General features: G+C 36.9%; 1 protein-coding gene across 1 annotated transcript in view; it reads left to right on the top strand.

Annotated features, from left to right (window-relative positions):
• LOC136857548 (integral membrane protein GPR180) overlaps positions 1 to 15427 on the top strand; it is a 92066-nt gene that overhangs the window by 36427 nt on the left and 40212 nt on the right. The window lies entirely within an intron of this gene.

Below are 15427 nucleotides of genomic sequence, written 5' to 3'. Positions count from 1 at the left end.
AAACGCTGTGAATTTAGCAGAAAAGTCAGCGGCCAGGACATTTAATGTGCAACCAAACATGATCAGATATTGGCGCAAGCAAAAAGAGAAACTGGAAGCAGCAAATAAAAGTTTGCGAACTTTTCGTGGGACCAAAACGGGCAAATATCCTGAGATCGATATCAAAGTACTAGAATATATAACAGAGTTGAGAAATGATGGTTTTGCTGTAACTCATGATATGATACAGCTTAAAGCACTTGAAGTGGCAAGAACATTGAATCTCAGTCGGCAACAGTTCAAAGCCAGCAGGGGTTGGGTTACACGTTTCATGAGGAGAAATGGTCTGAGTTTGAGAAGACGAACAACTATTTGCCAGAGACTACCTCACGATTATACGGATAAAGTCATCTCTTTTCATCGTTACATCATTCAGCAAAGGAAATTAAAGAACTACTTGCTTTCTCAGATTGGCAACGCAGATCAAACTCCGATCTATTTCGACATGCCCCGAAACACTACTATTCATGAAAAAGGTGCTTCTAGTGTCGTAATGCGTACAAGTGGTGCTGAGAAAATGAGATGTACAGTCATGCTTTGCGTAACTGCCGATGGTAGGAAGCTTCCTCCATACATAATATTTAAACGGAAGACTCTACCAAAGGGAAAATTTCCGAGCGGTATTCATGTTCGAGTACATGAGAAAGGTTGGATGACAGCAGACCTGGTTCAAGACTGGCTGAAAACCGTGTGGAGTCGTCGTCCTGGAGCACTACTGCAGCAGAAAGCCTTAATTGTGTTAGATAGCTTTAGGGGTCATTTGTTAGATGCCATTAAGGACGAACTGAAATCCCTAAAGACGGATCTCGCAATCATCCCTGGAGGACTAACATCAATACTCCAGCCTCTAGATGTGTCCATTAACAAGCCATTTAAGGGTCACATGAAAAGGCTTTATTCGGAATGGATGGCTTCTGCTACACATAAATTCACACCAACTGGGAGAATACAGAGACCATCTCTAGAAACCATATGTGAATGGGTTCTCACTGCGTGGGCTCTTATCAAGAACGAAACTATTGTGAAAAGTTTCAAAAAAAACGGGATCTCAAATGCTCTCGATGGGAGTGAAGACGACGTCACGTGGGATGGTAACGCCAGCAGCGGGGAAGATGACGACACAGACGATGGTTCAGATGAAAGCAGTGGTTAGGGTTGCTATAACCTGAACATTATAGCTTGTAAATAGACTTTTTGCCTACCGATACGGTTTGCGATCTGGAACATTTTCATCAGTAATTTGTGTTTTTTAAATTGTTATATTACTTCTAGTCTTCATCTCTCTAGGATAGCATAGTTCACAGCATTAGTGCAATAACGTAGTTTTTTATGCGTTTAATAGTTTATTGTAGCTGTAGTTTTATTGATATTTGTGTGTTGGTTAGTGTATCTAGTTCTGTGTGTACCATGTCTCGTTTAATCCGGGAAATACACGTGGCAAGAAAGTTACTTGAGTCTCGGATCAGTAGTGTGTTTCTTTTGTACACCATAACCTCCCTTAACTGTAAGTACCGTAATTTGTTATTTCCTCACTCTCTTTTATTCTTGTATTCTCATTTTAGTGCCGGATGTTGTTAGTAAGTGTATATTTTGTGAATTTATTTTACCTCATGAATAATTATCTTTTGGAGTACAGTATTACATTTTATGCGGGCTGCGCGCCGCGGTCGTATTGCATCAGCTGAGCGTTGGTAACGTAGGTACGACGATGCTCGCGTGTTTCCCGAACTATCAAATACAACTGACAGTGACAAATGACTGGCCATTAAGTTCTTTTTCATTATTTTGTGTTAACATTGCTTAATACGGTAAGTAAAAGTGATTGATTATATTTAAAATATATGTAGGCCTAAAAGTCATGTTCACCATTGTCTTTTTAAATTTATAAATTTTCGAACGAAAATAGCCATTAAAACGCAGAATACATTCATAAGTTTATTAAAGAATAGTGTTTACATGTACAATTTATAGCCTAGAAGTCATGTGTTCACTGCACGAAATTTGTCGTGTTCACTGCACGAAATTTGACGTTATCGCATATTGGACCCCCCTTCGCATTTTTTGACTGTAAAAGTGGAAAAAAAGGGGGTCTAATACGCGAGTAAATACGGTAGTCTCAAAATCATTATTTACAAGTTTCATTTCCGTATTGATTGGATGCACGTTTATAGACAAAGATGTGGATACGTAGTCTCAAAATGTTCTTCACATAGCACTCCAGATTCACTGTGTCTTGAAAAAATATGACTGATTAATATCCATTTTGCACTAATCACACACCATACTCTATTTTTCATCATGCAATGGAACATTGTGATTTTTTTTAACTAACCATTGCATTGAACATATTTACAAATTTTGCTGACTGTCTTGAGCATATTTTCTGTTTTCAGCACTTTGGAACAGACATTTCCTGAAGAATAATGCATGCAAAGCATTTTATTTTTATTTGTTAGGATTGTAATCTTTCAGCTTCCTTCTCTGTTGATAAACTTAACCATAATAGGTATTTTATTGGATCCTGTATTGACTTGTTTAAATCTGTTAAAGAAACTGTTTAAAATAATTTATGATTAAAATTATTTATTCTGTCGTACATGTTTCAGGAACAATATGCATTTCCTTCATCAGTGAAGTCAAATCAACATTATGATAGAATAAATAATTTTTAATCTTTGAAATTGTGTTGACAAGCTGGACCCAACATAAACTATTTTAAGTAGTTTCTTTAATAGCTTCCTCCTCTGTCGTCATCCCCTCACCCCTTTTTCTTTTTACTTCAAGTCCTTTGCCATTTTGTATTGTGTCTGGAACTCATTTGATACTTAAACTCAAATCCATGAGTGAAGAGGAAGTTTGTAGTTTTATTGAATTTGTCACCCCAAAACAGGCAACATTAATGAAAAGAACATTTTTAAATCAATCATAATAAGGATAAAAGGAAATATACCAAATGACGAGACAACAGGTATTACCATCACAAGTTTCGGAGATATGTTGCTAGATTTAAAAAAAAAAAAAATAGGATTACCAACATGACAACTAGTGAAGGATGTGGGGAAAATGGACTGGGATCCCTAAGAGGATGGAGTATTACTTGACGTAGTAGGAAAAAAAACATTAATGCGGTTACCCTGCAGTCCACATTTACTGACAAATTAAAAGAAGGCTTAACATGAAAATGATCGTCACCATAAGACCTATCTGTGTCGGTGCGACGTAAAGCCCCTAAAAAATAAAAAAATAAAAACATGAAAATGGAGCAACAGCGAATGAAAACAAATGTAACATTGGCAATAAAGGTGTTACAAAGAATAATGTAAATGAACCACGAGGTTCGTATGCATGACTTTCAGAAAACACAAACTTAACATTACAAGAATCTGTGCTGTCGCACATCAATTACTACAACATTTCTACCTTACTTTTCTTTAAAGGCGTATTTAACCTGAAAACATAAAACTCTTCACACAAGTGCATGAGCAAACGTGACCGGCGGCATCCTAATTACAGACAATAATCTTTTAAGGTTACATTGAAGAAAATGGAGTCAACTTTACAATTTGTTTACAAGGAAAATTTAAAAATCGAGAATTTAAAACTTAATGCAGAGGCTTTTGGAGTGACTGCCTTTCATAAAACTCTTCAGTGAAAAACGCATAACTCCAACACGCGTGCATTAAATCGAAACGGAATTACGGGAGGCATTCCCGGAGGAAAATTAGTTTTACATGTAAACAACCAAATATGTTAATTAAGAAAAAGGGAATTGCCTCCAAAATCAAAAGGATATGCCTAGCTGCAGAGCTAAGGCATTACAAGAAAGGTGGCTAAAGCCAAGGTCTAAGGTAAACTCCAGATCTAAAAAGTAATTTACATATTAATTTAAAGTTCAAAAGGAGAAAACGTGCTTACCCTGAGGTGGCTAGAGCCCGCTGACGGGACAACACCCGAAGTGCATCCGGCTATTCATCCGTACAGAAACCAAAGACATGGAAAGAGCCCTGCTCCCACCAAGGAGCCAAAGGCCGGAAATTGAGGAACACGCAAAAAGCCAATCGGGGAAGCTCGCTACAATTCAGACATAAATTTTCACCAATTAGCATGGTTGTTAATCCAACCAATTAAAATAGTTCTTTTTTTTATGATAAAGTTTTTACAAGTTCTCGAACATTTCTATTGTGACACAAAAGTTTTCATCAGCGGAAACTGCACGTGCTGTATAGGCTGCCTCAAAAATAAAGACCCTTTTAAATTTTTCAAACACATTACAATTTAGTTCAGTAATTCTTCTTTACAGTTTGTGTTCTTCATAGCCCTAAATTTTAATTCTTAATAACGACGATTGAGTTTCCTGAATTTTAATTTTAATAATAATAGTAGTAGTAATTTTGTCCAGTCATAATTAACCTTCTTTTCCAGTCCAAATTGAAATTTTACATTCTTCCTAGATCAAAACTTCTTGACGTCTCTGAATTAAATTTACAAAAAAAAAAAAAAATTACAATAAATTTTAGATCACAAATAAATTTCTCTGTCCTTTCTTGAAAACACAGGTCAAATGTCTTTACCATTTGTACTTCCATGATAAGAAACAAGTGATTTTGGAAAGAATTGGTATAATAATGATACTCCCTGTAGTTGTCATGTTAGTTGTTGGCTATCTCAGTTATTTTTCAGGCATTACATTTCTTGACAACATAATTTCATAGACTTTTCCATTTACTGAAAACGAGCTGGAGAAAGGTACATAGAGTGGCAAACACCCGCACATCAGCGCTCTGGGCAGAGGCAACCTGAGTTAAGGCAGCCATGAGTTCGTTGTGATCATTTGGACTATGCGGGAGCATTATAACAAATTCATTTAAAAATATGTAGACCAGACCTGTAGTGTGTTTGTCATTCAGTTGTATGAATAGAAGTAATAAAACAGGTGTCATATTTCAGGTAAGAAATACCATCCAAATGCCGAAATTAATGCGGTAGAGTTTTTACGCAAACTTGATGCAACTGTTTAAGTGCATGTGATTATTACATTTCAGATTCCCTTTGGAAAACCGGGAGCTAACAAAACAGTGGGTTGTCAACAAGAAAAGGGGTAAATGGTATACCAAGAAATATAGCTTTCTGTGTTCTTTATACTTTGAGAATAAATCTGTGTATTTAGTAACTGAGAGGCGACATCTGTTAGCTAATGCGGTGCATACAGTTTTCTATTTTCTTGCACATCTGCAGAAGAAGCAGACCTGTGGACCTTCACTGAAAAGGAAGTTTTCAAGAAACTACAGGACATTCACAGTCAGATGGCAATGTTGCAGAAGACCTTGATCTCAGTAAGTAAATATATTAGGCTGTCTTAAAATTTATGGAAAGAGATTTGTAAGTCATTTGAATAGTATTAGGTATAAAAATATATGGTTAAAAAAAAAACTTTTTGAACTCATTGTAGAAAATTTAACAGGATTAATACATTTTTATTTTTTTTCTTCTCAGAAACTCTACAGCAAAATTCTAGATCAAGCCATAATCACAACCATTCTGTCCCTAGCCTATGGAAGATTGAGAAAATGTTTGTGTAGTGAACAAAAATAGTTAAAGAAATTCAAACCTACTAATCCAATAGTTCTCCAAAAATGACAAAGAATAATTAATTACCAGAAGCTGATTAAAGGGCTGAATAACAAGTTATGCTTCTGTTCTTGATGGAAATCCTAGACTTATAGATGAGAGTTTCTTGAAATTGCAGCAGGAGGCGCAGTCACATACAAAGCCAATATTGGCTTCCCTGATGTTCGATGAAATGGCCATAAAGAAAGACTTCGTATGGAACGGAAATCGAATTTGTGGTTGCATCGATTTAGGTCAGGGATGCATAGAAAGTGATGGCTTGAACCCCAGCTGGATGATACCGGTGGGTTATTGTTTAATAAGTGATGTGACAGCATTCCTGAAAGCAAATTTAATAGAACAATATTTGAGGAAATGGCATGAGATTGGGATAAATATTGTTGATGTGGTATGTGATGGGACTGCTACAAATACATCTGTCATGGAGAAGGTAGGAATATAATTTAATATAGAAATTATTCAGTACTGTTGTTTCTTTGAGGCTACCTATGTGTGAGTCAATGTTAAAACGGTTCTAGTTTGACGAGTATACAAAAAGCCAAAAAGGTAACAAGGAGTGAGTTCCAACAAAGCTGGCTCACATGTTCTGTGAGAAAGACAAGCAAGATCACATCAGTTCATGACTCAAGATCGACTGTATGTATTTGAATTTTGATCTGTTAACAAGCAGCTACAACATGTAATGGACAGCTTAATCACAACCCAGCACAAAAGTTGTAAACCAATTTGGGAGTTATTTTAACAGACAAGGAGTACAGAAGGAGCTGTAATGTAAATTGTAAGTTTTCGACGCACACACGGTTTTTGAGAGACATTATATAGAGTATTCAGAATATTTTAAGAATAAGATATGTTTTTTTTATATCATTTCAAAAATTTTATTTAAAATTGGCAATTCTTGTATTTTTATATATAACGTACATGATAGCATGTTGTTAGTATGTAATTTATCAAGTCTGCAGATCATTTGGTGAACTTTTGATCGCTGATAAAGAAAATGAATGTGGTCCTTGAAACATGTATGACCCATTCACTGCCAAACCTGTATATATACGTTATTGAACACTATGCCACGTCCGCCAAACCCATATATATACGTTTTGGTGCAGTGTGTACTTCACCGATCTCACAAATGAACGCGATATAGTGTAATGCTTTGAGATTTCGTGGAAATGCTCAAAGAAGTTCTGTACTGCAGATATACCACTCCAATCTGCGTGTTTTGAAAGGAATCTGGTGTTATTTCAGCTTCATTGGAGTGGAACATCTTTCACGCTAACGTGTAGCCATCATGGCGTCTTGAAGTTTACATTCATCTCTTGTTGACAAAGACATTGAATGTTTCCTAATTGTAATATGTGATGAGACGGAGAACTACTACTATGGGAAATATAATTTCAAAGTTTTTTATTTAACGTGTCTGAAGGATTTCATTTTTGTTTGTAACTTCAAGATGTATTGAACTGGAAATGAACATTGCAAGATACGAGAATTGTTTTGTAATTCTGTATGTCAAAATTGTAATCTGATGGAAATGTGCTTTAGTTGTGAAACATCCTATACCGCATGTGAGGTTATTGCTGTTGAAATTGGTGTCGCAATAGGAGATCTCGAAGTTGCTAACTATCTTAATATGACCATGTATGGTCATGCAATTTCATTCGCTAGAATAACGAGATTTCCTATTGGCGAAAAGATAGGGAACCTAGTGGAAATTGTTTCTTATTGGTTAATTGTGATCGGGCTATTTCCCTCGGGAACTCCAGTTTTTATTGGTAAGTGTTATTTCAATGTTATTCTCAATGTTTTCTGGTTTCGTTTGATTTAATTTAATTACTTTGGTATTTTGGTATTTCCTTTCTTAATGTCATTTGCAAAGTTTTAAATTTAACATGTCAGAGTTTGCCCTAGGCTCCGGTTGCCGTAATTTCAGTTCTATCACTTACTTGCGTTTTAAGCTATACTTTGTAATGTAGCATCATCCTTCTGTTGTTAAATCAAATTTTCTCTAAGTTACTTAAGTACGTCTTGATTCCATGTCGTGGAACTGTATTTTGTTAAAGTCCTTTAAACACCTTTCATTTGTGCATAAGTATCAGTTGCTATGTCATGATCTTGCTTCTTCTAATATTGGTTTTGATTATGTTAATATGATGAGTTTCGAGGTGATGATTGTAAGTCTTTTCTCCCCCATAACACCATACCTTCCCATGGACCTCATAGGGCCCTTGCACCCTCCACTCTCCTCTCTTAGTTGTCATTTTTAGGCCTTTAAGTGTTCCCTTGTATTTGATTTAATATTGCGTATCGAAAGATACTCGTCACGTTTCCATGTTCTGATGTGAATTTACCGCCACTGCATCATTTTACAATTTCCTTATTCATATTATTAAGTGTGTATATTATTTACAACTATTTCTTTATTCACATTTTATGTCGACATTTATTATTTTTATTTTCTCATTACCGGGCGAGTTGGCCGTGTGCGTAGAGGCGCGCGGCTGTGAGCTTGCATCCGGGAGATAGTAGGTTCGAATCCCACTATCGGCAGCCCTGAAGATGGTTTTCCGTGGTTTCCCATTTTCACACCAGGCAAATGCTGGGGCTGTACCTTAATTAAGGCCATGGCCGCTTCCTTCCAACTCCTAGGCCTTTCCCATCCCATCGTCGCCATAAGACCTATCTGTGTCGGTGCGACGTAAAGCCCCTAGCAAAAAAATATATATATTTTTTCATTATTATTCTATATTTTTTTATTATTGTGTACGCGTTGTTTCGAAACAAACGTTACACTAATAAAGAGTGATTCTGGAGGGCTATATTTTGATAATGAAGATGGAGAATATCTAAGTGGCGATATTGAACTACAAGAAAGTGTAGGACAAAGTAGTAACGATGAGTCGTGCGGAATTGTCACCTCTTCCTCAGATAAATTATTTTTTCTCCAAATGTAAATGATTTTGATAATACCAGTTCTTGGATTAACAGTATTATATTATATTTCAGTAATAGCATCACCGAGTGGAGTAGCTGCACGTATTAACATGCTACGTCTATGGAGCCGAGCTCTGCACTCGGCAGGCGAGTACGTTTGAACCTCACCAGCAGCTGTCTGGAGGATTTTTTTTTTCACTCCCACGCAAATGTCGACAGTTCCTATTCATAAATCACAGCCAATTTCCTCCACGTCCTTACCCAGTTTCATTCACCATCATTCATTTCACATTCATTATCTTCTCAACTGAGGTTTGCATCGGGAAGGGCATCTGGTCGTAAAACATATGGTGTAAAATACAATCTCACTTCATCCCCGATACCATATTAGGCTGCAGGGCTAAGGGGGACGATATGCATTCCATTAATAGTATCAGTAAATATGTAAAGTGCTTCTTCCTTTAAAAAACCCGGCCCACAGGGCTTGGCTGGTCATCAGAACTCGGCAGTGAAAAAGTTAATATGGTTAAATAGTTCATTTATTGGTATTGATAAGGTGGACACACAACATAACCAGTTATTTTTCAGTGTTATGATTATTAGATAAAAGTCAAATGGACAAAAGTAAACCATGTGGGAGACTCCTGATTTTTCATCGATCCTCCCGATCTCCCGAACGCTGGGACTGATCCCCGAATTTTCAGAGCAGTTTCAGTAATTTTCATATTATTTTAAACTCCCGCGCCTTTCCTCGTTCTATCGATATATGGCTGAGTGTGGCTGGCCTATAGTAGTTCTAATAATCACAACCGGACGCCAGTACGGAGCACAGTGGCCAGTCAGGTGCTCCTCTTTGGTCTGTAATATAGTCAAATAGCTGAATAATAGGAAGTGGAAGTCACAAGCGACTATCCTAACGTCAGAAGTAGCACGCCTTAGACTTCTACCTGGGGCAGGACCAGCATAAGTGGTCATGTTACGTCACATGGTAGTTTTTCTTGGTTGTATGTCCTAATATCTGTTTTGGCCAAAATGTCAAAAGAGAAATATGATGTGGTGTTTAAAATTGTTTATAGGGAAGAGTTTCCATGTTTCAGTGAATCGAGGAAGGCACCAACGTTCACATTCTGTACTATATGTAGGTGTGATTTTTCAGTTGCGCATGGTGGGAAGTGCGATATACAGTCAAACATGTACAAATGAAAAAACATAAGGAGAGTGTCCAATGTATAGAAAGAAACCAGAAACTGAACTTTTCATGTAAAAACCAAGATGTAAATCCTGTGACGAATGCCGAGGCTTTATTTACATCATTTATCGTAGAACATAACCTTCCTGTAAATTGTGCCGACCATGCGGGGCCTGTGTTTAGCAAAATGCTTCCTGATTCAGGAATTGCTAAACGATATGGGTGTGCTAAAACGAAAGCAGTGGCTATCATTACAGAAATGTGCATGGAAGAAAGGGTGAAAATTGTATCATATTTGCAGGTGAAAACATTTTCTGTTGCTGCTGATGGTAGCAATAAAAGCGACTTGAAAATACATCCAATTGTTGTAACACTTTTTTAGGCCTGAACTGAGTGAAATTCAGAGTTGTCTAATCTCTATGCCTAATTTAGAAGTGGATGCTACAAAAGCTAACATTGCCTATCTTTTGCTCTCAACTTTTCAGGAATTCTGCATTCCATTAAATAACTGCCTAGCTCTTTGTGTTGATAATGCTCCAGTAATGGTAGGATTAAAGAGTGGTGCAATAGGAAGTTTGAAGCGGGAAAATAGTAACAATCATCGTAGGCTGCTCTTGTCACCTAATTAATCTTGCTGCAGAGAAGGGTGTGGCATGCTTGCCTGTAAATGTAGATGAAAGTATAATTGATATATTTTATTATCTGGAAAGGAGTGCAAAGAGGAAAGAAAGGTTCAGAGAATTTCACACTTTATCAACACATAGATCAGGAAAATTCTGAAGCATGTGCCTACTCAATGGTTATATTATTATTATTATTATTATTATTATTATTATTATTATTATTCATGAATGGGTCATTTAGGACCACGCAGAATCAACACTTTCTAGCCTTCCGGTTGGCCCAGTATTCCTTCATGCGCAATGATTAGATCTGTTTTTGTTGTTCTGATCATGTATGTTGTGTAGTTTTCTCTTCTTCCTTGAAACCCTGTGTGTGAGTGATTTTCCTGATTTCATTCTGGTCAAGTAGGTTTGGGATCCTAATGCCTTCAAGTCTTTTTCTGTAAGCTCTTACCAATTCGGTCTAGTAGCCTTGTTCTTTATGAATGTATGTATTTTGTGCGTTAGTCTGTTCAGGTCCATTCTTTCTAAGTGTCCCATGAATTGAATTCTTCGCATTCACATTGTATCTGTGATTTTGGGAATTTGTAAATATATTTGTGTTTGTTCTTGGACCAAAGATTTTTCTCATTATTTTACATTCTTTCACTTCTATTTGGTGTTTGTGTTTTGTGTTGCAGATTGAGTGTCTCTGAAGCATAGAGTGCTTCAGGTTTGATTACAGTTGATAACATCGGATTTTGCAGTTCCAAGAGAGGCTCTTTTTGTTGTATATATATTTTGTTAACTGAAAAGCAATCTCCATTTTCTGGAGTCTCGATTCAATAGATTTCTTTTCCGAAGTCGACGAATGTGATGACATAATTCTTGTTTGATGAACTGTGGAAATATTTCAATAGTTTTTTTAGATTTATAATTAGCTCTACGTATGATCATCCTTTTCTGAATCCACCTTGATATTTGCCAATTTCTGGATCCAGTTGAGATTCTGCATGCTTCAAGAGAGCTTTGGATAGAATATTGTAGGCTATTGACAGCAATGGGACCCTTTGGTTACTTTATTCAGGAGCGAAATATGTAAGGATTCTTAGATGGGAACTTTGAAGACTTACAAAATTCCTAAGCACAGTCTAAGTGCAGATGTCTTGTTTGTCTGAAAAGGTGAAGCATTGTCGTAACATTTCACCACACTTCTCAGTTAAAAGGAAAACCCTGTCATCATTTTCACCAAAAAAACCATGAAACTACTGATGACACTAAGAGCTATGCTTTGTCACATTAAGAAAAACTGTTTATGTTCCTTCCATCAAATTTACATAAATCATTTTGCCTTTTTCTTTCAAGTTTTATGGATATCTTTGTGAATCCAAATAGCTCTTCAGGTGAAATCCAAATAGCTCTTCAGTCAAGTATGCCACACATCCACTTATTGAAGTCAATTTTGGAGGAACTATTGAAGAATGTGATGACAAGGTTTGTGAAACAACACATTATTAAAAGCTCCTCCTTTCTCCTCTCCTTGATGTAGACTATCATACTCTAGCAAATCAAACGGATGATGTGATCTGATTATAGGGAACTCGGCGTTTTGGTGAACACACTGAAGTCTGAGGAAAAGTGCATATTCTGTAAGTCTGTTAGAAAGTGTTTCTCTTCATGTGACTACATGGTACACAAATTTCCATTCAAAGTTGAAGATTTAATTAATGTAGATGTTGCAAATATTTCTGCTATAAGTAAGGCATCATTTTCTAGTCTTAGATTTTACATTAACATTCTGACTAGTGAAACAGAACATTTAGATAAAGAAACCGATATTCTGCGCTCCCAGTTCTGTAACTTTCACCTCAAAGAAACAGATGCATTGATAGGTCAGGTGAAATCAGCTGATGGTGTACTTAAATATGACAGACTCTCTAAGGTGATGCTTACTATTTTATCAATTCCATATAGAAAAGCAGAATGTGAAAGGATTTTTAGCAGAATCACAAACACAAAAAGACAGTTCAGATTCTTGCTGGCTGAAAAAACTTTGGAGAAACTTTTAACCTTAAAATCAGTTCAGCAAGGCAAGTGCTTTGAGCAAAAATTTAGTTCCGAATTTCTGAAGAGGGCTAAGTCAGCTACGGGTGTGTTGAACAACAATTAGTCGTGATGTGTTCAGCATGTTGAAGGATAAGTCCCATGTTCCTGAAAATCAGGTATGTTCAGTGTATTTGAATACATATAAATAATGAAAAACATATATAATATGTTGGCTAAATAAAGTTGTTAGTGTATTGAATTATAATGAATTAGTACATGTTCTGCCATGCATGATGTGTTGTAATAAGTCGCTATTTGCTGCCGAATTTCTCCTAATTTTTTAATTTTGAAAGTTGGCATGTCTGGTAATGGTTAAAATAATGTATGGCATCAACTTGTAAGAACTGCAGCAGGCCTCTTCAGAGGTCACACACCATTATTATTATTATTATTATTATTATTATTATTATTATAGCCACTTAAGTTGATTGATTAGGGGGTGTGTTTGACAAGTTATGAAATTGAATTGTTACAGTTCTTTTTCTTCTTCATTTTCTTCTTCTTTTGGAAGTAGGATGGGCTACATCAGCCCACAAACCACCATTTTAACTTACCTAGTATGGACCATGATGTGAGTATAATGGTGCATCAGTAAGAGACAAAAGCGCATTGCTTCTGCGCGGGTGGTATCATGCGGGGAGTACTGCGAGATAGGTCTTATGACGACGATGGGACGGGAAAGGGCTAGGAGTTGGAAGGAAGTGGCCGTGGCCTTAATTAAGGTACAGCCCCAGCATTTGCCTGGTGTGAAAATGGGAAACCATGGAAAACCATTTTCAGGGCTGCCGACAGTGGGGTTCGAACCTACTATCTCCCGAATACCGGATTCTGGCCGCACTTAATGTATATAATTTGAAGCTCTCTTATTCTTCTCATTAATCTGCACGGAACACACTTTTGAAAATGCCGGGCTATGCAGTAGCAGGTTAAGCTACTACAGGAAAACCAAAGGATCAAACATAAAGTATTTTTCATTCCCGAAAAATGAAGACCTTGCCAGGCTGTGGGAAAACACTTGTCGGCGCAGTGATAAATTTATTGTGAAAACTGAAAGAATAAATAACTTGTCTATGTTGATTTTAGGGAAGACGGAACTGAAGAAAAGGAGGACTATAACGGAGACAATGGAACTAATGAGTTGGATAATTTGAGAAGAAAGATCCTACTGTTATAAAGAGAGAATAGTGACTTAAGGAAAAATATGAACAGCTATCGAAGAATGAATGGGAATTACTACAATAACTAAAAAAAAAGGAAAATGACATTTCTGAGAGAATTACTTCAATGTTCGGACATATTTTTTCTCCAGGGCAGATAAGTGTTAATGAACCGTGAAAATAAAATCAAAAGTAAGAGTTCGTTGGACTTCAGACGATAAATGAAATGAAATGGCGTATGGTTTTTAGTGCCGGGAGTGTCCGCGGACATGTTCGGCTCGCCAGGTGCAGATCTGTTGATTTGACACCCATAGGCAACCTGCGCTTCGTGATGAGAATGAAATGATGATAAAGACGACACACATACCCAGCCCCCGTGCCAACAAAATTTACCAATTATAAAGTTGCCGACCCTACCGTGAATCGAACCCGGGACCCCTGTAATCAAAGGCTAGCACACTAGCCGTTTAGTCATGGAGCCGGACTTCACACGGTATATCAGCAGTGATATTGCGAAGTGTCCGTCCAAAGGCCTAAGAGCCCACCATTACCCATATCTGACTCATTCAACATTGAGCTCATGGGCAGCATGTTTCAGAGAACAGGGTATACTACACGATTTGCTTGTTTTAATGAAAACCAAGGCCCATGGATTAAGCCATCAGGAGCATTTTACTGTTCTGGTATTTGATGAAATAGATTTATATCGAATTAAATTTGCACATTGCAATGTGTTGAATGGTGAAACATCCCTCAAACTCTACATTATTGGTTAAACGTCAACACGGAAATGAAGATTGTAACTTACGATCGATAAGAAACTGCAACAGAGAGTAGGACCACACAAGACTTGTCAAATTGTCATAGCTAGAGGCTTAGTTAAATTGTGGACTACTCCATATGTCATAAATATGCTTGAAGCTTTCAAAGTTATGCTATCAAAAGAAACAATTGAACAGGAAATCTTGAAATACATTGCTGGCTATATCGCTCACAAGTTACGCGACAAATATTCCTATTTAGGTACAACTGTTCGGCAACCATCAACAAACAAACTGGCTTCAGTGTGCCTCAAGAGGAAATTTAATGAGTCCCAGTTACAAGTTACTGAAAGTTACAAGTATACTGGAGAAAGGATCTAATGACCTTACAAATTTGACAAACCAACAGAGAGAACCATGAAGCAATTACCACCAACGGTGAAAATTCCTCGAAGTAATTTTAACCTTAGTGCGCACAAGATCTTGTATTCGCTTAATGCAGTTAAACAGGAAGAAAATTAGATAATATACTCTGAGAGAAATATCCAAGGAAATGTCAAACATTATAAAATGCTAGAGCTATAACGCTTATGTTTAAGGCATTCATTACATAAATGTAAGAGTAAAATTCTTAGAATATGAATGACATAATAATAAACTGACTGTAGTAAAATATTAGTGGTCTCTCAATTGTAAACGAATACATTTTGAACAGTGCGCTCTCTTCACAGAGCGAGAAATGTTACCGCCTTCCTTGCTTTGCTACCAGGGTGACATTACTGCGGTAGACTGGATGAGCTCTGACACACCATTATACTTGCATCATGATATGGACTTGGTTTTGTACCAAGCAAGTGGCTACGTACTAGGTAGTTTGGGTCATGTAGCTGTCAGTTTGCATTCAGGAGATAGTGGATTCACACCTCACTGTTGGCAGCCTTGAATATGGTTTTCCATGGTTTCCCATTGTCACACAAGGCAATTGCTGGGACTGTACCTTAATTAAGGCCA

Source organism: Anabrus simplex, chromosome 1 (genome assembly GCF_040414725.1).
Source record: "Anabrus simplex isolate iqAnaSimp1 chromosome 1, ASM4041472v1, whole genome shotgun sequence".
Lineage (NCBI taxonomy): Eukaryota > Metazoa > Arthropoda > Insecta > Orthoptera > Tettigoniidae > Anabrus > Anabrus simplex.
This window is presented reverse-complemented; position numbering and strand designations above follow the sequence as displayed.